Source organism: Parasteatoda tepidariorum, chromosome 4 (assembly GCF_043381705.1).
Source record: "Parasteatoda tepidariorum isolate YZ-2023 chromosome 4, CAS_Ptep_4.0, whole genome shotgun sequence".
NCBI classification, from domain to species: domain Eukaryota; kingdom Metazoa; phylum Arthropoda; class Arachnida; order Araneae; family Theridiidae; genus Parasteatoda; species Parasteatoda tepidariorum.
The window spans coordinates 70,867,313-70,890,901 of NC_092207.1; the positions used below are offsets into that span (position 1 = coordinate 70,867,313).

The window sequence follows — 23,589 nt, forward strand, 5'->3', positions numbered from 1 at the left end:
TAGTTGAGCACGCAAAATGGTGGTGACAATGCTTACAATTTTATAAATTCAAGATAAGGAACTAAAAAAAGCTTAATGCATTTTGAAACTTAAATCACTTAGAGTCTACTACAATAATCCATTTTTATTATTCTACTATCATTAATCAATAAATCGAAAGAATAGATTTGTAACCGTATCATATATTTCTTTAATATTTCTTCAAATACATCAAAAATGATTAACATTAAATTTTGAAAAATAATTAAGGAGATAAATTTAATTAAAATCAAACTCATTATAAAGGAGCAGAAAATATCTGTAAAATATGACGTCGTCTTTCTTATTTCGTATTTACTTTGAAAATTGTTTTCTTACAGGTGTTTTACTACCAGACTTACATAATTGGAAAAAAGCTTTTTCCCTTTTTAACTATTTCGTCTTAACTAAAGCAACCAGCTATTAATTATATTTAAATTGGATGAAGATATGAATTATTATTTTGGTTCGTTTTAAATTGTACTTGTAAAATTAGTTTTAATTTTCTAAAGGAACATTCAGCAAAACTTGATTGTTCTAAAATTGAAAAAAACTTTTATTTGGAACTTTAATTTGAAATAATTAAAATATGATTTTATGTTTTGGTTTTAATTCAAGTTGAAAAGGAACTAGACAATATCCTGCTTTCCTTTCTGTGCTTCTAGTTGTGATATTGAACTATTGCATCACTAAAAAAAAAAATCCAATTACAATGTTTTTTTTTTTTTTTTTTTTTTTTTTTTGCAATATAAGCGGAGTGAGCCAAAAAAAAGGGACATTAATCATGAATAACTTTTTTTCCAATGGTCGTATTCCAATTTAAATTGCTCAAAGGATTGAACTCAAATATGATTAATCATTAGTGCTAAGTATAAATTTAATTATGAAACTAGGTTAAGAAACTCAGTTTCTCCGAATAAACATAGCTTTTGTCAACAGATGTGACATCAAGTACTGCAATTTGGTTTCAATAGTTTAGTCAAACGAGGGGTTGGAGAGATAGGATCCTTCAATGCTAATATCACGTCTTGTGTTTTAAAATATCTCGAGAAAGGGATACCTGCAAGTGACGTAGTGCGGGTACCTCGATTCTGATTGGTTGTTGAAACGTGGCATTTGTTTACATTAGCAACTGTTCTTTCCATTCTATTTCGACTAATCAAAGTCCGCCAAGTCCCGCAGTGGACTGATTGTTAAGACACTGTTCCCAGCAGATCACCGAAGTCAAGCATCACTGGCTACGGTCAGTGTGCGGGTGGGTGACCACTTGGATCAGCCTGCGTAGGGACTGAGGGTGTGCGGTATTGGTCCTCGTTAAACAGTTCTACCGTAAAGTGCTTGACTTCACGTGCATCGGGCTACCGAAGCGGGGCTGCCATCCCCTCTGCGGAGGATCAAAATTGTGATGGCATGTCTTCGGATCATCCTCAGGGATGTTTCCCAGACCGTCGCCAATAGCCCATTGTGCAGCTCTAGTGCGACGTGAATGAACAACAACAACAAGTCCGCAGAGTATCAATTCTCTTAAGTGACACATTCTATATTCTTTCACAAATTAATTGCAAAATGCAATTAAATTGCAAAATGCAAAATCAATACAATATTGATGAAATAGTTCCTGAGTTACATAATTTCCAAAAATTCGCATTGTTAAGTTTTTATTTTTTCCAAAATTATACTATCGATTTCGTTTATGCTTTTTATATTATAATTTAAAACTACATAGCTTAAAATGATGTAAAAGCTTGCATAGCTTACAAGCAAACAAATTTTAAAAGTTATAGTTTTGCATTGAATCATCTTTATGCAAACGAATTTTATTATTATAAACAAAACGTTTTAGATTTTCGTTAATAGTACACGAGTCATATCGAAGTACGCAAAAAGTACACTGTAAAAAATTATGATATAAAGTACCGGCACTTTGGGTGCGTCACCCGTAAAATCCAATTTACCGTAAAATATTATACTGTAATTATTACTCTAAAAATTATGGTACATCAGAATTTTTTTGTTCCGTAACACGGTACGGAAAAGTACCGGTATCTTAAGAACTGGTACATTTTGTTTTGGAATTTTTTACAGTGTAAAATCAACATCAGGGAGACTTTCTCTTTTTCCACTAAATTATTGAAACAATCTTTTACATTTTGAGAAAATTCTTTATTTTGTGCTGGAATTTTTTTCCATTGAGTTCATGCATTTCTAGAACGAAAAATAAATATTCTCGACATTGATGAACTTAAAGCGTTCTTTGAGGTTGAGAGCTACAATTTAAAAAAAGAAGCAAATAGAATACCAATTACTTTTCTATTTTTTAGGTTTCTTCAATCCGTATTGAGAAAAAAAATAATTTTTTAAACAAATTATTTTTAAGTATTCATTTCTTTTGAGCTGATACATATTAAGTGGGCTAAGTGCCGTCAATAATGTATCGTCTTTTAATTGACAAATAAAATTTGAAAATAAAATTAAAAATAGTGTTTTGTTATGCAATTAAAAATACTAGCTAGTTTAATTGTTTAGTAATTAATTTACTTGGATACAATTGCAAGAATTATTACTTTATAAATTTTATGTCATTAAAGATTGTGATAGTTAATTTCTAGATCTTTAATTTAATAACTAGTTAATGTTTTTAAGATTAAATCTCTAAATTTTAGTGACCACTCAACTTTTTCAAATAGAAAGAGTACTATAGTTTCCAGGACAGCCCTGTCATCTCTGCCTTCAGAAACCAGATATGACTGCTCTTCCTGGTTATTTGAACATATTCGGGATGCGATTTACCTTTCCGGCGGCTTTCAGCAACCAGCTCTCCTGTTTGGCATTGTTTTAAATTAAGAAAAACATGATTTTTGACTTTCTTCTTAGCTCAGGTAACAAATTTTAAATGTAATAAAAGCTTGTATTACTATTGCAATCTATTAAGGCCAAGTGAAAAATCTCCAAAAAAGAAAGCCAGTTGTAAAAGATTGCTGGATTGTAAATTAGCATTCGAGATACTCCCTTCCTTAAATTGTGAGTTTTATCAACAGTGAACAAACAATGACTGTTAAACATCTTATACTACGTCTAGTTATTAGAGATAGTCTCTGTGACAGATACTGTCGGCCGGGATAACCTGATTGTTAGGACGTTGTGCTCGTGTTCGTGAGAACGTGAGTTCAAATCCCACCGGTAGAAGAATGCCCTATTAAATGGTTACAGATGCACGTTAAATTTATCGGGGTCACTCCATATTCCCATGACAAATCTTTACTTCTGAGGGTACGAATTGGTTCCTCGAAGCAGGTCAAAATTCCTATCTGTAGATGAATGAATGGGCTATGACTTTATCCTCCCTGTAAAACGGACTGTGACGTGTGTGTGGCTGAAGTCGTATTCATGGCCCTAGATGGCGCCACTTAAAAAAAATAAGGAAAGCATTCCTTGCTTTAAAAACTCGCCTGATCTCCCAAGTATTCGCGAGTGGCATACGTAATAACAACAACAAAGCAATTACTGTCAAGACAGAGAAAACTCTTGTGTTATTGTAATTTTAAATTTCAGTTTCCCTATGTTATGAATACTTATTGTTATTCTTTATCTTTTAATGCTTGTTTGAGGCACGATGGCTCAAGAGACAGAACGCTCACCTCCCGATAAGGTGATCTAGGCTCGAATCATTGCTTTGGCAGATCGATACGAATTTTGCTCCCGGCTCGCACTGACAACAGTGCTGTCGTCAGTATATAAAATACCAGTGGTAGATGGATCATGGGTTAGAATCCCCTGGCCATTGATCTAATTATGAGAGTTTTTTGTGGCTTTTTTCTCCATGTAATGCAAATGCGGGTTAGCTCCATGAAAAATTCCTCAATGCTTGATCCAAGAGTTCCCTTGTCTTTTGGATTGGTGCAAAACTATGTTTGTGCATTGTTTCCAGTTTTGTTAGTTTTCCTTGTTTGCATGCGTTAAGTATTATCACTCTTACCAATGATATTAGGTTTCGTTCTATAATTAAAATAATAGGCAGGATCGGTTTTAGTATTATTTAATTTCATTTTACAGCAGTTAATTTTATTAAACTAATTACTGTTAAAAAAATTATAGCCTTGATTTTGCTGGTTTAAAATTTCGTTTAAATTCATAATAAAAATTCTGCTTTATACTTTTTTAGAGTAAATTAATTTTAATTGTAACATTTATGTAAAAAAACAACAACAATTTCTTTGCATTTCATAAATTTTATTGTTACGAATTATATTTTAACTTCACACAAACAGTATATAATAATAAGAAATGAGTGAACAACGGAAATGCTAATTTATTGTATGCAGGAAAAGGGCTATTTCTACCAAAAACTAACTCTTTTATTTATGTCTTTGTCGGCGAAGGCTATAAAGCTAAGTGGCCAGCGAATTTCCTGCCTTGACGGGTTGCGAAATCTCAGGAAAATTTTACTACCTGATTTGCCGTTTTATATATCACGTGACATGACGTGAAACGCAGCATCATAGAAAGAAATCTACCTTTCTTTAGGAACAAAAAAATCAGGTAAACTATTTAAAAATTCATAAGGTGCAATAAAAAATTCATCAGAGAAACAAACCTTGCGCTGCGATCAAAGTGAAAACCCAGAAGCCAATGAGAAAGACTTCTGGAATCACGTGATGACTTTCCTATCACTGCTATACCGCGCGAGTAATCGTCTGCTACCAAATGCCCGTAGAATTTCCGTCGGAGCGCGTTGAAATGTTCTTGTTTTGCTTTTATCACGAGTGCTGTCAGAATCGATGTGATATTAAAAAGAAATGGAGAACTATATTTTAACCGAAAAGAAAATAACTGGACCAATTTCGGAATTATTGTAAGACTTTTTACAAAAGAAGAATCTCCGAAGGCGAAATGAGGTTGGATTTTCATTTTTTATTCCAACACCTGTTGAGTTCACGATGCTAGTTAGAACAATTTTACTTCACATTTTATTCTGCACATTTTATTGCTAATTAGCTCTTTGGTGATTAAAGTTTAAATTAAAGATTTATTCTAAATTTCAAAAGAAATTTTATTATGAATACTAAATTTCTAATTAACCTGTTCGTTAAATTAAAAACCCTCTATAAAACTTTTTAAATAAAAATTCCATTTCTCTAATTATTTTTAATAAAAATAAAAAACTGAATTTCCTATGGTATTTGATTTTTCTGAAAAGTTTTTATGCTATTATTAATCGAATTAGTAGTTAAGTAGTTCGATTAACTACGGGTTAGTGCACATATAAAATTTGTGAAAGTAATAGAATTTTAATTTTATAAACGAAATTTCTACAAAACCAATTTTGTAAAATATTATAAGTATTTTAATCGTGATCACAGTAAGTTTTTATTTCATAAGAGGGTAAGCGACTAGAAGTATTGTTCCATCAGAAATTTTTGAAGAAAAAAATTAATTATTTATTAAAATTTTAATTTATGTCCTCATTTTTTGACATAAAGAAGCTGTTCTACGTCACCGCACTAAATATATATTTACAATTAAAAACATTTCAAAACAGAAGTCAACAAAGTATACACATGAAGGGTTGCAAATTATTAGCTAAGCAATGAAGAAATAAAAGCATTGCCGAATCATTAGTGACGAAAGAGATCGTTACCTCAAAATCAGCTCATTTGTCTGGTGAAACCAGTTTGATTGCTCTTTTCTAATAATATTATACTTTCAACTCCTCTTTGTTTCCTCCACACTGTAAAAAATTCTTGATCAAATCACGGTAAATAGTACTGGCACCCTAAGTACATCTTCTGTAAAATCTTTTTTTACCGTAAAATTTTATGCCGTAATTTTTACAGTAATATTTATTTAATTATGGTGATGTAACAACTTTACAGTAAATATTGCTGTATATATTCTGATATATCAGATTTTTGTTAAGTTAAATGTTACTGTAAAATATCCCTGCTCCCTGAGTATTTAATACCATAATCTGATCCAGAATTTTTTACAGTGCAGCATTTAAGCAGGTGTTATTGTTTTCATTCCAACTTATTTCAGTAGTGATTTGTTAGATTTCGATAGTGTTTTTTCTCCTCGTTTAAATATTAAATCGCGACCCCTAATGTGTTCCCCTTTTTTCATTCATTTTTGGCAAGGATTATTAAAAAATATTTATTAAGGGTGGTGATCGTGGAGCACCTTGTATAGATAATTTCGTAACACGTGAGTTACAATAAAATTATGTTGGTTTTCTCTTAATTAAATTATTATACAGATAATAATCCTATTTTCGTTAATGTTTTATTTGTATTAGAAAAATTGCCTTTATTTATTTATTTTTATTTTCTATTTTATAATTTTTTTCTCTTTTTTCTTTTTTTTTTCTTTTTCATTTTACGTACTTTTATTTTCTTTTTCATTTTATATACTTTTATTTTCTTTTTCATTTTATGTACTTTTATCTTCTTTTTCATTTATTTATTTTTAATTTCCGTCATATATTCTCCATAGCATTTATCCCATTCCCTTTTCTTATAATCTTTATGTTTTGTACCAAAGAGTATCATATTCATTTGCTTGCAAATAATAACGATACTTACATTAGAAAATGTTGTTAATGAAAATGCAACGTTGTGATATCAATTTTAAAAAAATTAAAAACTAAATGTGGGAAAGTTTTTTTGAGAGAGAAAAGAAGGTACTGAAAAATATCTGCTTGTTTACTTGCTTATTTCTTTGGATAAAGGTATTGAATTGAGTTCTTGTTTTAAAATTGAAACGCATAGAATTCTCACCCTTTTCAAAAACAAAAAGTTTTTCTCGTTACGTTTTCCGTGTTTCTATCATCCTATTTTTAAAGAAACTTTTAACTAACATCGAAAAAATTTATAACATTATAACATTCGATGCTAATAAAAATTATAATAGACAATAAATAAGATTAAATAAAAAGCATGAAAAACTGGTTTTAATTAAAATCTAAATAAAAGTGTTTTAATATAGATTTATTTCGAATATTTACACATTATTTTAAATGTAAACAAATCAATTTCTTAACTAAACTGTAAAATATTTTTAATCATAAGCTTACGTTTTGTAACCTTAATGAATATATGAACATTTGTAAAATTAGATTTGTTTTCTTTTATTTATTATAAGTCTTAAAATGTGTTCATGATTCTCTAAAATATTTTTTTTTCCATGTTTTGTTCACTTCAATATATATTTCGTAAAATAAAAAGGTTCAATGCATAAAACTTAATGCGTGCTTATTCAGTAAGAATAATTGTGAAAATATCAGCCATATTTGTAATAATGAAAAAACTTTTTAATCTTAACTTCAAAGAATAACCGCAATTTTTTTTTCCGTTTAAAGCTTCTTTTTTTACTTTTTAATATATTCTGTTAAGAATTAAAATTTGGATATTTTGACTCAAAGCAAATCAAACATTTTATAATATCTTCAATCACGTAAACCAGGAAAAGTTTTCCCGGGTTATTTTTAAAGAAATGTATTCTTTTTTGGAACCCAAAATTTATTAACTTATTCCAAACTTGTCTGTCAGTGTATGTATGTATAATACACCTCTTTGCAAATTTAAAAAAACAAAGTGCTTTATTTAATATTATTTTGTTAATTTAAAGTAAGATTTAACAATAATATAACAAACATAACATCTTAAAAAATGGAGCATACATTTCATTATTTTAACGTGGCATTTTCTTAATAGCAAATTTCTGTATCATGCCGCAGGTTGTTCTAAATTCTCCGCATTACTATTCATATTATCTCAAGTATAACATTTATGACGTATTAATTTATAGCATACAAATTTATAACAAATAAAGTCCTAATATACAAATTTATAACCTTTTTAACAATTTATTGATTTCCTGAAAATAAAATTATTTCAAAGTACAGAGTACAAAAAATTGACCACCCTGAGTAACTTCTGATCTATGGATCGGATCTTCACATTATAAGACTTAGTCTTAATGGTTCGAGGAGGTGACCTTAAATATGCTAATTGTTTAGTGCAGACGATATTTTAAGTAACAAAATCAGACACAAAAACGCACTTTCTCTTATAGCATTTTTTCGACGGATTTGTATTTATGACCCCCCAAATATAGGGGGTATGGTCTGGGAAATATGGTCTCAATAGTTTGATCAAGAAAGCGGTTCAAACTTTGGACCCCTTACTGTTAGGTTTACTTTATGTGTATTTTGCCATATGTTATAGCTTTCGATCAAATTTGAAAATTTTTTCACAGAATGATAAATTTCGTTTATCCAACTATAATTTCAAGCAAAAAATATTTTTTAGTAAATATCTATTAATTTTTTTATATTTAATAAATAGTGCAAAATATTTTGAATTGTAAGGTATACAAATTCTTACATCATTTTAAAGAATGCAATTTTAAATAGAATGCAAAGTTAGAGCGGAATCAGTCTAATAATTCCTGAGAAATCGAATTTTTTAAAATTCGACTTTCTCAAAGTTCGGTTTCTCCGGAATTATTCAACTAATTTCGTTCAATTTTTGTATTTTGTCATTTAATTTTATATTTTTTAAAATAATGTAGAAAGTTGTATGTCTTACAGTTTTAAAATTTCTCATACTATTATGAAAAAAAAATAATAGCAAAAAATAATGAATATTTACTAAAAGTTATATTTTTCATAGAATTCTCTTTGAATAAGCTAATTTTATAACTGTGTAAAAAAAAAATTTAATTCGTTTTAGAAGTTGACGAGATCTGGGGAAATAGGCAAAAAGTAAATTTATCATTAAGGGGTCCAAGCATTTGAATCACTCTCCTAACCAAATTATTCTGACCAGAATTCTCAGATTATGACTACCCCCTATATTTTGAAGGTCATAAATACGAATCCGTAAGAAAAAAAACTATATTTTTATTTACAGAACGTACGTTTTTGTGTCTGATTTCGTAACTTAAAATATCGTCTGCACTAATCAATTAGCATATTTGAGGTCATCCCTTGAAACCATCAGGATCGAGTCCTAGACATGAAAATCCGATCATTAGATGAAAAGTTATTCGAGTGGTCCGCTTTTTTTGTGCACTGTACATCTTAAATATTTATGAATTTCTAAAAGTTAAATTTTGAAGTATATTTAATAAATAATTTTCAATTTTCATTGAAGTAAAAAATGTGAAGCCTCCCTTCTGTCTATAATTGGTAAGTAGGTGGGCCGGATGTTGCCCGCGGTCCGTGCGCCTCTCTTAACAGATTTATTAGAACTATTGTGATCGATAGCTTTACGGAACAAGGGAAAAAATAATCTAATTCGAATACTTAGCGAAAATTCTAAAAACATTTATGCGTAATCATAGCAACACACGTCAAAATAAATCGTGCTCTCCGCTGCCATTGATTAAAAGTGCATGCAAATTAAGTACCGTTGACACTATCGACACCATTAATGAATGTCATAAATATCCGAATGTTCATAAAATAAATGAAATTCTTTCTTATAACCTATTGTGTAACAACAATTTTCTCGTTTTAAGAGCTTCATGCTATTCTTTTAAAATAAATATTTTAGCTTCTAATCAATACCATTTTTTAAATAAATATAAATTTCTGCATAAGTTTATATATTTATTTATTTTATCTTTTTTATAGATTTATGGTTCTGCGTTTTTCGGCAAACAAATGTACAAGCAAAGAAAATTGATATATTATTTTTAAAAATGTTAAGATACAAGCAAACATAAGAGACGAAATTTTTATTGTTTCTAACACTTTTGATACTATCAACATCGTAAATTAAATGCAAAATATATTTACATTTTTATAAATTGATGACAATTTCTTCTAACAACCAATCATGAAACAACGCTTTCCTCGTTTTATAAACTTCACGCAATTCTTTTAAAATAAATATTGACGCTTCTAATCAATACCATGTTTCAAGTGAACATAAACTTTTGTATTAGTTTTTTTTTAAAATTATTTTAAGATTTGGTTCTGCGTTTTTGCACTAAAAAATGTACATTTCGCCGAAAAAAAACTGACCACCCTAAATAACTTTTGGTCTAATGTTCAAAACTTCACATTCTACTCAATGTTAAATGCTCGAGGGGTTGATCTCAAATCTGTTAATTAATAAGTGACGATATTTTAAGTTACGAAATCAGACAGAAAAACGTACTTTCTGTGAATGAACACTTTTTTTTCGATGGAATCTGATTTCTGACCCCCAAAATATAGGGTATAGCCGCAATCTGTGAAATATGGTTCCGATAGTTTGGTTACTAGAGCAGTCTAAAGTTTGGACCATTTAATGTTAATTTTACTTTTTGCGTATTTCGCCATATCTTGAAAAAAATTCCAAGCGAATTAAAAAAAAATTTCACGCAATTTTAGAATTCGTTTTCACAATTATAAATTTTATTAAAATGGTGCAAAAAACTGTATGCTTTACAATTTAAAAATTTTTTGACCATTCTTAAACAAAATAATAAATGCTTACTAAAAGTTGCATTCTGCATGGAATTATCTTTGAATAAACAAATTTTATAATTGTGTCTAAAATTTTTTTCAATTCGCTTTAAAAACTCTGCAGAGATAGCAAAATACGGAAAAAGTAGAATTAGCATTAAGGGGTCCAAACTTTAGAGCACTTTCCTGACCAAACTATAGGGGCCATATTTCCCAGATTTCAGTTACTCCCTATATTTTACGGGTCAGAAATCCGAATCTTTTGAAAAGGAGGTATGCTTATTTAGAGAATGTACGTTTTATGTCTGATTTCGTAACTTAAAATATCGTCTGTGCTTATTAACTAGAAAATTTGATGCTGGCCCCTCGAGCCATTAAGTTTGAGTCCTAGAACGTGCAAATCCGATCATTAAAGATCAAAAGTTATTTAGGGAGTTGCATTTTTTTTTGGCACACACTGTAAGTACTGAGAAAATTTCCATGGGTAAAAATGTTCAGAAGAACAAAATTTTTATTTTTCCGAAGTTTTTTTCATTGTTTGAAACACCGTTGGCACTATAAACATCGTTTAAATAACATAATAAATATCCAAAATTTCCTACAGTAAATACAGTTTCTTATAATAACCAGCTATGAAACGTTTTATTCATCGCTTTAAACACCATTGAACTATCAACATCGTTTAAGCAACGTGATAAATATCCGAATTTTCATGTAGTAATTACAATATTTTCTAATAACCTATTATGAAGCTACGATTTTTTCTTTTATTTAAAGGAAATAATGTTTCTTTCATTAGTTTTGCATTTTTACACAAATGTACTCATTGTATATTTGAAACATGTACAGAATGGAATGTTGAAAAAAAGCAAACACAAAAATATAGTATCCAAAATATACGTAAGAATAATATTTCTCTCTCAGAATAAGAATAATATTTCTATGTCTCAAAATCATCTTTCCATTTTCAACATGCAGTCGCACAAAAAATAAATGAGACATCTAAGTTATGCTTCTTGTATGTAACTCAGCTGTAAAAAATATTATTTTTGACGCAGTTTTCATGTTATTCGTGCGTAAAATATTGAAGCGATAATCCAATTCTGCCCTGAAATACTTAATCATAGGCAGAAGGCTGCTATATTAAAAAAAGTGACAAACGATTATATTTTGCTGCACTGAAAAAAAGAATATCATCAAAACTACAAGAATATGCTAAAATTTACAGTGTTTCTGACTCTATGGAAACACCCAATAGTAAAATTCTGTAAAATTATGTTAAATATGTTAAAATTTAGTTATTTTAATTTTTTTATCAAACCACCTTAGAGCATAGCAATGAAACCATTTATTCGGTTAAATGCTCGCTTCAGTTTTGTATTTGTTAGCAAACGTGTTGTAATAAGAACTATAATTTTAAAAACCAGAATTTCTGGTTAATTTTCACTATATGAACGGAAAAATAACTAAATTTACGGTTTAAATATTGTATATTTTAGTTTTATTTATAGAAGAGCTTTGATTATTATTTTGGTAAAGTTAACAATAAAATATGGTTTTAAGTAATGTGATAAAAGTTGATAAATGTGGTAAATTTTGGCAATTTTATCATGATACCTTAAAGCATGGCATGAAACCATTTATTCGGTTAAATTTGCATTTCAGTTTTTCATTTACTAAATGTGTGGTAATAAAAACTATAATTTTGAAAACCAGAATTTCCAGTAAACCGTTACCTCATTTACCAATCGGAAAATTTACCTAATGAATAATTTAAGTACCGTATATTTTGGTTTTACTAACTAGAATTATCGTTTTTTTTGCTGCCAGAAATGTCATTAACATTCATGACGGTAATTTTATAACAATTTTTTTCACCTTGAGGATTTTCTCAGAGAGTATAGTATTTGCTTCAAATCTAGAAAAGCAGGTTCGTTTGATTTATATTGCTCTCTTTTTATACTGACTATAATAGATTTAAACTTTTCACAATTGGTGACGTATCAATTTCTTAAAGTTTATTTATCATTCTCTAACTTTGAGAGTTTCCGAATTTTTCGTCATTCAGATTCGTTTGATTATTATATTACTCTCGCTTTATACTGACTGTAATAGATTTAAATTTTTAACAATTGTTGATGTGTCTATTTTTTAAAGGTCATTTATCATTCTCTAACTTTGAGAGTTTCTGAATTTTTCGTCATTTAATTTGAATGTTGGTGAGTTGCACTCAAAAATTGTTCCTTGAAGGCGCTAACTCAAGAATTACATTGCCTTCTCAGTGGGAATCAAAATTGGGAGGGCATGGAGTTGAACACCCACTGTATGGATGTGTTCGTCAACTATGTTATAAGTATAAAATATGGTAATTTTACAAAGTATTAAATATGGTAATTTTTCAATTTTGCTCTTATTTTCAGGCATAGAAACTTGTTTTTCTTTTTAAACACATCAGTTTATTAATTTTAATTAAGAAAAAAAGAAAACTCAGCCAATTTTCATTTGCGTATTCATTAACTAATTACAGAAATAAAATAAACATGCCTCCTTCCTTAAATTAAAAGAACATTTCTTTTATCTTACTAAACAGAAGGAATAAATATAAAAATTGCTTTCCCGCTAGTGATAAGATACGCGTGTTTAGTGATTGATAAACATAAGATTTGGTATTTTGATAATTTCAAGTGTTAATAAATCATAAAATGTGATCTAGTACGTATACAATGCTCTTAAAAGAGAAAAAAAATTGTTTGTAATCATACAAATGGCCTCTAAAAAGTATAGTAATAAATTGTTTAGAAATAGAACTTAAAGAACTATATTTATTCACAAAGCTGTGATTCAATTAATTTATGAATGAATGAAATATAATTCTGATAAAATTATCGTACTGTATAGTGTTGACATTTCTGGTAAAAAATTCTAATTCTGATAATAAAAACCAAAATATGCGGAATTTAAACCGTTCATATGGTTACAGTTAATTCAAAGTTTCGGTTCTTAAAATTATAGTTTTTATAACCGCGCATTTAGTATTAAATACAAGACTGAAAATTAGCTGAATAATTCTATTTCATACCATGCTATAAGGTACCATAATAAAATTAACTAACTTTATCACATTTTACAAATTTTATCATATATCCTAAAACCACATTTTATTATTAAATTTATCATAACCATAACCGAACTTTTTGGTGTTTCTATAGAGACTGAAACACGTATATTCTGACCTTACTTTTTTTTCTGTGTGATAAATTAAAGTACTCAATATTTTAAGAGCTGATTATTTGAAAGTATTATTGTTGCATTTTCTTCCAAACAAATATTGAAATTCAAACGAATTAACTTTTTTAAATACTCTGTTTTCTATTGACAGATGCAATATTTTTACTTCTAAGTTTTTTTTTCTCATTCTGTAACGATAGATATCTAGGTCCTGTTACTATGACTAGGGACCTAAGCTATTCCGTAACTGGGTATCATAGCTAGTTAAGTGGTAGTTAACAATAAATATCTTTATATTTAAGAAGAAAAAACTCTAGAATTTGAAATTGTGCTTTTTTTTGGTAAATGCATAAAGTGAGGCAGAAATGACCGGTCAATTTCCTGTCTTGATTTCCCAAGGTTCAAAGAAATTTCCACATAATGGTTATTTTATTATTGTCTTTTCACAGGTTTTTAGGTAGGTCCAAAATCCGCCTTTAATTTTGCGAATAATTTCCCCTATTCATGATTGGCTTTTCATTTTTGTGTGGTATATACTTTTGATTTTTTTATTCTGATTAACTAAAACTAATAGCTTTAATGAAGAGTTTTTAAAAGATCCTCATCATTGTATGCATTTTCCCCAGTCTTACATCTCCTTTCCCTGTTTTCCTGTAAGTAAAAAAAAGTTAAAATATGCAATCAGAACTTATGAAATTTAATTTTAAAAAAAAAAACTTCTTTCGTTAATAACTAATATCGTTCTATGTTTTTATATGTATGTTTTTATACCTAATATGTTTTTTTAGAAGTATATTAATAAGTTGTATTTTTTTATTCATTTGGTACAAGTAATTTAAAGCGATACGATAGCCCGCACAAAACATTCACTATTATATGATAATCATTTGTAATTATGCTTTCACTCTTTATTTAAAAAAAGTCACTCTTGGTTTTCTCAATTCTTCCATTACATATGGATATTAAAAAAAACTCTCAATCTGAACTTGCATTTCTACAAATTTTTAAACATAGCATCTACGCAGTTTCGTATTTAAAATTTATGGCGTGTATTTTTTAAGCTAAGACTATATGTCTAGATCCAAGATAAAATATAGAAAGCCGTAAGCCTCTATACCTTGCCTTTCAAAAGTTCATAAACATGCTTTTTTTTAATCGAAATAATTTTATAAGTTTTGTTATTTGTTTATAGGCACCAAAAAACTTTTGATTAATGATTAGTGCAAAACATTTTTTTTTACCTTTTTCTCTATTTTTTACACATCAGTATTTTTACATTAACTTTCCGTTTTTAATTTTTGTTATTTTATATAAACTACCTAACTTCCAGTGGATTTCATTACAATCTCAAATTCTTAATTCCATTAAAAGGTTCCGTAATAAAGTTTGGATCAGCAAAGTTTTTTCACTTAGTACTTAGTTAAAAGATCATAAGTCTTAGAAAATTCATACAGTTCATTTGAATACAATAAAAAAATTTTGATTGTCAGCCTAAGTAAATTACTGATCTTATGAAAAAATCCAGCTTTGAGGTGAGAATTTCTAAACTCCTTTTTAAATTAAAAATCATAATTTAAACATACTGTAAAAAAGTTCTGCTAAACTTCAGAGAAACTAAAAAGAATCGTTGTTAAATTTTGCAAGTTCTATGACGATTGGATCGCCATCTGTTGCATTTTGAGGATTACTAATCTCTGACAAATCAAAAAAGTGGAAAACTGGTACTCCCTTAGAGTTATTATAAAGTGAAGATTGTTCATGCAGGAGAAAACCTTGAAATTCGTTTTTTCTCCAATTCAGTTTTCATGGACATATACCGTTCTTCCCCTTAAACTTCGTATAAGTCAAGATAAGCTAATTTCTCCAGTACAGATTTACAAAAAAATACTGCTTTTTCCTGCATATTTTTCTAGAAGGGTCTTCTTTGAGATATTTCAGTGTGTTGTCATTCGATTCATGGATAAGTAACTGTCAATTTGGTGTTGTGGATAGAGTCTCCTCCTACAACGACTTTGGTTGGGGTTAGATATTCGATTCTGTTTTAGTCCTACTGTATTTCCTTAAATTAAATTCTTTGATTAAATTTTAAGTTATTTTTCCAGTGGTAATTGAGAAGGAGCGGAATTTACAAACTCTTTTCTCGTTTTATTTCTGAAAATAACTCAGCCTTCCTTTGAATATTTTTTGACATTTTTCACTAATGCTTTCTTTTTACAGTTCTCTGTTATTTTGCAGAGATTATTGATAAGTGGAAAACAGCAGATCACCATTTGTATCCGTATCAGTAGATCAGCATTTTCAAATTAGGAGTTCTTAATTCTTATTAAAAACTTACTTTGAGTTTGCAAGCATATCATAACAAAAAACATAATGATTAATGTTTCCTATTAAAAACATAATGAATTAGTTAAAAGTTTGGAAGTTCAGGAACCACGATAACTCATAAAATGTTATTAAATATTGACCAATATTAACAGAGAATAATGGTCAAAATTTTGATAGATTTGACATAATATGTTTTGATCTTACTTTTTATTCCGTAAAGGGCCGGCTATTAATGATGCAGTGAGGGGATGGGAGGGTATTTTTAAAACTATGAAAGTGGGTAAGGGGAAAGGTGGGAGTATCAAAAAGTATCACTCATTTTGATAAAAATAAAAACATTTAAAATCAATAAATTAAATATTTTTGTATAGTTAGATTTTAATATTTTTCATCAAATTGAGTGGACATCTAACTATTAATGGTTGTTATGCTTACAAAGGCCATTAAAACACATAGTTCAAGGATATAGTATTTTCTAATGGGAAATATATGCTTAAATAAAATAGCAGGATAAGTGACAAAGGGACAATTACATTTACTGAAATAACATTTTAAGTGTCTCAGGGGATAGAGCATTCACCTTCCAATGAGGTGACCCAGGTTCAAATCTCAGCGGTAGCTGGTCGATACGAATTCCGCACCCGGCTTGCTCCGACCACAGTGTTGACTTAAAATATCCTCAGTGGTAGACGGATCATGGGTTAAAGTCCTCTTTCCGTCAGACTAACCGTGGGAGGTTTTCGTTGCTTTTCTCTCCATGTAACGCAAATGTTGGTTAGTTCCATCAAACAGTTCTCCATGAAGGCAAATTTCTTCCAATACTTGAACCAGGAGCTCCCTTGTCTTCTGGATTGGGTTCAAAATTATAAAGCTACGGAGTTGAGCATTAGTAATCTTAAACACAAGCAATTGGGTCGGTTGCTCAACGACGGTTATAAAAATAAATAAGAAATATAAAAAAAGAGATAGGAGATAAGATGAAGTGGAACACTATGCAATAAAGGGGAGGAAGTGATTAAGAAAAATATTGAAGAAAGGTTGATGTAATTTATACACGACCCCCAAGATTCGTAAAAGAATTAATTTACCATGTTTATCGTTAAATAAATAAATGTAAGGCAATGAAAAATAAATCTTATGATTTAAAGAAAAATAAATTGAATGTGTTATTATATAATCCCAAAAAAATTATTTTATGAAAATGCATCAACATAAACTGTATTAGCGCTTCATTAGTATGCTGTAGCATTTAATGACAATGAAATTTATTTAGTTGAAAATTCGAAAGAGCCGTGCAGTGAAGTCGCGTAGTTGTAGTAANTATATATATATATATATATATATATATATATATATATATATATATATATATATATATATATATATATATATATATATATATATATATATATATATATATATATATATATATATATATATATATATATATATATATATATATATATATATATATATATATATATATATATATATATATATATATATATATATATATATATATATATATATATATATATATATATATATATATATATATATATATATATATATATATATATATATATATATATATATATATATATATATATATATATATATATATATATATATATATATATATATATATATATATATATATATATATATATATATATATATATATATATATATATATATATATATATATATATATATATATATATATATATATATATATATATATATATATATATATATATATATATATATATATATATATATATATATATATATATATATATATATATATATATATATATATATATATATATATATATATATATATATATATATATATATATATATATATATATATATATATATATATATATATATATATATATATATATATATATATATATATATATATATATATATATATATATATATATATATATATATATATATATATATATATATATATATATATATATATATATATATATATATATATATATATATATCCATTGGATACGGATAAAATATTGATGTGGATCGGCTGTTTAATGCCACTGAAAAGTAAAATTCATAACATAAGACATAACATAACATTCATAACATAAGACAACATAAGAGATGCAAAGCGATCTATAATAATCACTCTTATGAAAAATATTTAGAATTTTTATAAATAACTAAGTCAAAAAAAGTATTTCAGTGGTTGTCGCAAATTACTTTTTAAGCTAGAAAAACTAAATATACATTTAAAGAAAAATTCAAAACCAGTGTGATTGCCTATTGAAACCTAGAAATATTTTTTAACATCATTTCTCAGTTTCTTGAAGCAGGCTTTAATGTTTTTAATCTCGACTTCCTCATTAAAGAACCAATAGGTTTTGATCATATTTTTATATTTTTCCTAGCTTGAATGTCAATTTAGTATTTGTTTTACTTCGCTTGCGACAAGAATTCAAATAATGTATGCTAAGGACGTTGATTACGGAGCATTCTATATCATTAGTTTTCCGCAATCAAAATTTCTTTGCATTGATGAAATTTTAAACGGAAATTTTGGATAATAAACTTAAAAAAGTTATTATATAGTGACTTCTTATGACGTTTCTTTTAATTTATTAGAAAGGAAAATAAATAGTTGTATTTAACCATAAGTAAGAAGTGTTAAAGAAAATAGTTAACGCTTTTTCATCTAAAAATTTTTTAACTATGTTATTCTTTATAAGTCTTTTAAAATATTGTAAAGCATTTAAACTTGATATTTTAGATATTTATTAAACTTTTGAATGACTAACTAATCTGAAAACATAAAATAACAAACTTAAAATATTTTAGAACCGTATTAAACTATCAGTTACTGCTGTAGGTAATATATTACAAAATTATGTTTTTAGGTTTCCTCTTAATTCCAAATAACCGCTTGGTTATTGAAAAAAAAATCAAATTGAATTAAATTCCCAAAACGTAACATGTATTTGAAAAAAATGAAGATAATAATAAGCACGATAAGTACTCAATAAGTACATTTCTAAACGGTATATACAATTCATAATTGTTATGCATTCGAATATGTAATTTTCTTTTAAAATACGGTATTATTTTATTTTATTTAAATTTGAAAATTAAGCCAATATGCAATAACATCTGCTTTTCAGTGGAGAATGAAAAGTGCATCTAACTCTTTTAAAAGAGTTATAAAAAATGACAATATTAAAGAACATATTTCTAAAAATTGTTAATTAAAATTCCAAAAAAAAATACTATTTTTCTTTCCTTTTCAGCGATAACGATGTAAACATTACTCGAGAAAATTTTGATCTCAAGAAATTTTTAAAGACTAATTAAAATGTCTACTTAAAAAAGAAAGTAGCAGTAGCTGTATTATTTAGCTAAATTGGCAATATCATGCATTTATAAAATTTGATATTTGCTTAGTTATATTGTAAACTAGAAAATAAAGAAAAAATATTTTTTTTATATTTTATTTCGGATAAAGCATTTAGAATTAGTATTTAACCATCATTTCTTCATATTTTTTTTTTGATTTAAAAACTAATGCAGCTAAAAGAGATTGCTTTTCAATGATAATACGTGTTTGTTACTTGACATTTTTTTTAAATTTTTCTAAAAGTTTGTATAGTTAAAAAAACAATTAGACAAAAAATATTAGTTAACTACTCCAACGTAAAGTGTTAAAGGAACACAACGGAACTTTTCAGCAAAACATGAGCAAAAAAGAAGTATGACACGGAATAACTTTTGAAATTATAATAAGACAGTCACAAATTTATTGTATGCCAATTTTATACTTGTTCAATTTGCTGCAACTCCGCAACCTTGTAATTTTGAACTGAATGACTTTTTGACATTTTTTTGAAAAAATTTTGATCAGGATGACTGATGAACTAACCCGAAATTTGGTTATACGTAGAGGCACGATGGCAAAGGGATTCTGAATCCATGATCCAGCTACGTCCGGGAATATTTTCCAAAATACGAACCTGGGTTGAAGTCGAGTTGGCGGGCTTAATCTATGATCCTGCTGACTCATCGATTTAGCGTTTTTGATTTTACAACGATTCATATTCATCAAAGCAAAAGATAATTGTTAAATTAACCGTCTATCATGTGCTACCTCTGAATCAAAGTCGGGTAAAAGTACACGGATTTTTGCAATATGCCCAATTGTTAAATAGTTTTTTTAATGGAAAATTTTAATGCAAATTTTAAAACCAATTAACAAGGAGATAAAAATTACTTTACAATTACCGAAGTGTATGGTAAATTAAAACTTAATTCTGGCAAAAAAATATACGGTGCTTAAATTATTCATTTACTTACTTTTCCGGTAATGTAGTAACGGTTTTTCCAGAAATTCGAACTTTCCGGTAAAAAGTACCTATCTTTTTGATGTTCCCATAAAACCAGAAGCGCAATAAGTTTTATCACATTCTGGTAATTGTGACAATACTTTTTTTCTCATTGTGAAGAAANTACTGGCCGCAAGTATTTAAGAATTTGCTTTTTTCTTTCAATTCCGGCACCGAAATCTAACATTGCATTTAAAAGGCCCGGAGCAAAAGGGTTAAACTCATGTAGAGTCCATTTTCGAATTGCCCCCCTTAGTAATCGAATTGCCCCCCGGTGGGGCGTGGGTCCCACGTTGGGAAACACTGATCTAATCAAAGATTTAAAGTAATTAGTTTTTAAAAAATTATTATAAATATAACTGCATATATAAACGTATTAAAAAACGATATTTTATTGTTAAGTTTTCCAAAATCATTACCAAAACATTCCGGTAAAAACTACTGAGCTTTTCGGAACTCCCAAAGAACCAGAAACATGGTTAAATTTACCATATTCTGGTAGTTTTGATCATACTTTTTTCTCGGTGTATGTACTGAGATTATATGTCTGAGTAGGAATTATCATATCTAGTCTTTAACACATATGTGTCGTCAACATCTAGAGTACATTACGGCAATGTGAAATGTAATTTCAAATAAAAACTTACTTTCGAAATCACAATGAGATAGAGAAAAATTTAAATCTCTATTATATGATAAAATAGTACGGATTTTGGCACTAATTATAGAGATATGATTTTGTTTTCGACTCTTAATCGGAAAATAAAATTACTTTCTGTTTCTAAATAGGTTTGTGAGTTAAATAGGAAATGAGACAGGCTTTCACTTTTGAACACTAAAATGTTCTGTGAAAGCTCATTTAGCAGCAATCCAAGTCATCTAAACGTTAAAACATCTGGAAAAAAAAAGATCGCTAATAAACCTCTGGTTATTTCGTCCTTGCTTGTTTTACCAGTTTCCTTTTTACTTTAATGTATCAATTATTGTCAAATATGTGTCCAAAAAAATTCCATAGAAGCCAGATTTAAAGTATTGTGCAAACTGAAACAGAAAAAAAAAAGAATTGCTTGACTTTTAAGTTGATTAAATTGTAAATGCGGAAATTGAATCAGAAATAATTAATTTCCGGAATGGAAATTAATTAAAATTAGAAATATGATTAAATTCAGGATGTGGTAGTAAGTTTCCGCCTTTCAGCAAATAATAACAACAAAGAAAATACGTCATAGTTTACAAATACATTAACAAAATAAATACATTAAAAAAATTCTCAAAAATGTTTGGTGTTTTTACACTCAGATGTAATTTCTTTTACAATTAATATATTCTGTCCTTTTTCAAACTAATGTAGTTAATTGTAAGCTTAGGCAGATTACGAATACCGTTATTTTTTAATTTCTTTAAAACTATAAGTTTCAGTTCAATTTTTCTTTTGATAAAATAATAGAAGATACTACCATTAATTCTGTTATTGATAACTTTCATTTGTACAGTGAAACCTGCATAAGTTGACCACTTTAAGTGCATTTTTAGTGGTCAACTTAAAGGTGGGTCAGTCATTGCATAACTGCAGTAAGCCGAATGCAAAGTACACGAGTAAAATTCACAAAACATATGGTTTTTTGAGTGTTTACTCTGCAAAAAATTCCATATCAAATTACGGTATATTGTACCGGTACTTTGCATGCATAATCCGCAAAAGTCATTTTTCCGTAAAATCCGTTGTTACCGTAAAATATTACACCGTAATTTTAACTGTAATATTTATTTAATTAGAGTGATTCAGTGATTTTCTGGTAATTATTACTGTAAAACGTATGATATATCATATTTTTTCGCAAATTTATATCGTTCGACTTTAAAAGAAGTCCTTAATTCTAATATAATGATATAATTGTGATTAAAACGTTACTTGTGTACCAAAAAAAGAAGATTTTTACAAACCCGTGTTTATTAAATTCTCTTTTTGATTGGATAAATCTTGGGTAAATGTTCCGCAGATGCTTATTATAATTGCTGTAGGGAACTTCAATAAACTTCAATAAAGCTTTTTAACCTTATTTTTTTGACTAGTCAAAGTTTTATGATCAAAACTGGAATTTATTTAATACGCTGGGCTTTCAAAAAATAAACAAGGTTGACACAAAGTTACAGGTACTAAGGTATATATAAACATTCTTGCTAGTGTTAAATCCTCATAATTGAAGATTTTAATTAAATCTTTTGAATACCATTATTTGTCATAATTCTCACTAACTTCTTTAACTTTCTTTTCGAAAAATATTTTGCATGTGCCATGACACTGTGCATCATAACCTGAACACTGTAACACTCTGCGTCATTTGATGAGGAGATTTGTGTAACACAAGATGAACACTGCAACGCTGTCCTCCATAAGATTAACTCTGGAACAATGTAAGCAATAAAATGAACACTAGAAAACTGTGTGACATAAAATGAACACTGGAACTCTGCACCTGGAGATGAATGCTGTGCGGCATAAAAAGGATACAAGAATAACTACTGTGGATCAAAAAATGAACACCGGAACACTGTACGTGATTGGAGCAGGAAAAAAAGATGAATCACTTTCCCTTTAAAAGTTTGACTTTCTTCTTGTAACATTATGAACTGCGTTTTTTTATTTTTTTCATTTTAATTTTTTGACATTGCTGATGTTGATGGATTTTCTAACCCCTTTGAAAAAAAAAGAAATGCTTTTAAATATTGATGAATTGTTTTCATAGTATTCTTAGAAAAGTATCATTTACATGTATAATGAGGATTTATAAAAACAAAATAGACATTTATTGATGATAAATACATTTTAGAAATCCTCCGAGCGCCGATATTTTCATTTCTAATGTATTCATAGAGTAAAATCTTCATAATTGAATATTTTAATTAAATTTCTTAACTGTTACTGTTTGTTATTATTCAAATTTTCCTTAAATTTCTTAGTGAAAACGCTTTTGTGTGTGCCGTAAAACTAACACTTGAACACTGTGCATCACAAAATGAACACTAAAACACTCTGTGCCGTTTAATGAGGTCAAGAGCATTGTGTACCACAAGATGAACACTAGAAGACTATGTGCCATAAGATAAAGACTGGGATAATAAAAGCGATAAAATGAAAACTAGAAAACTGTGAGTTATATGATGAACACTGGAACGTGG

At 28.0% G+C, this 23,589-nt stretch overlaps 1 protein-coding gene across 1 annotated transcript in view; it reads left to right on the plus strand.

Annotated features, from left to right (window-relative positions):
- The first annotated feature begins 4,670 nt into the window (after positions 1-4,670).
- Positions 4,671-23,589, plus strand: part of LOC107440390 (heparan sulfate glucosamine 3-O-sulfotransferase 1) — a 137,763-nt gene continuing 118,844 nt past the window's right edge. The window contains exon 1 of the mRNA XM_016053298.3: positions 4,671-4,913. The gene's annotated coding sequence lies outside the window, so the exon portion shown is untranslated. The remainder of the gene's footprint in view (positions 4,914-23,589) is intronic.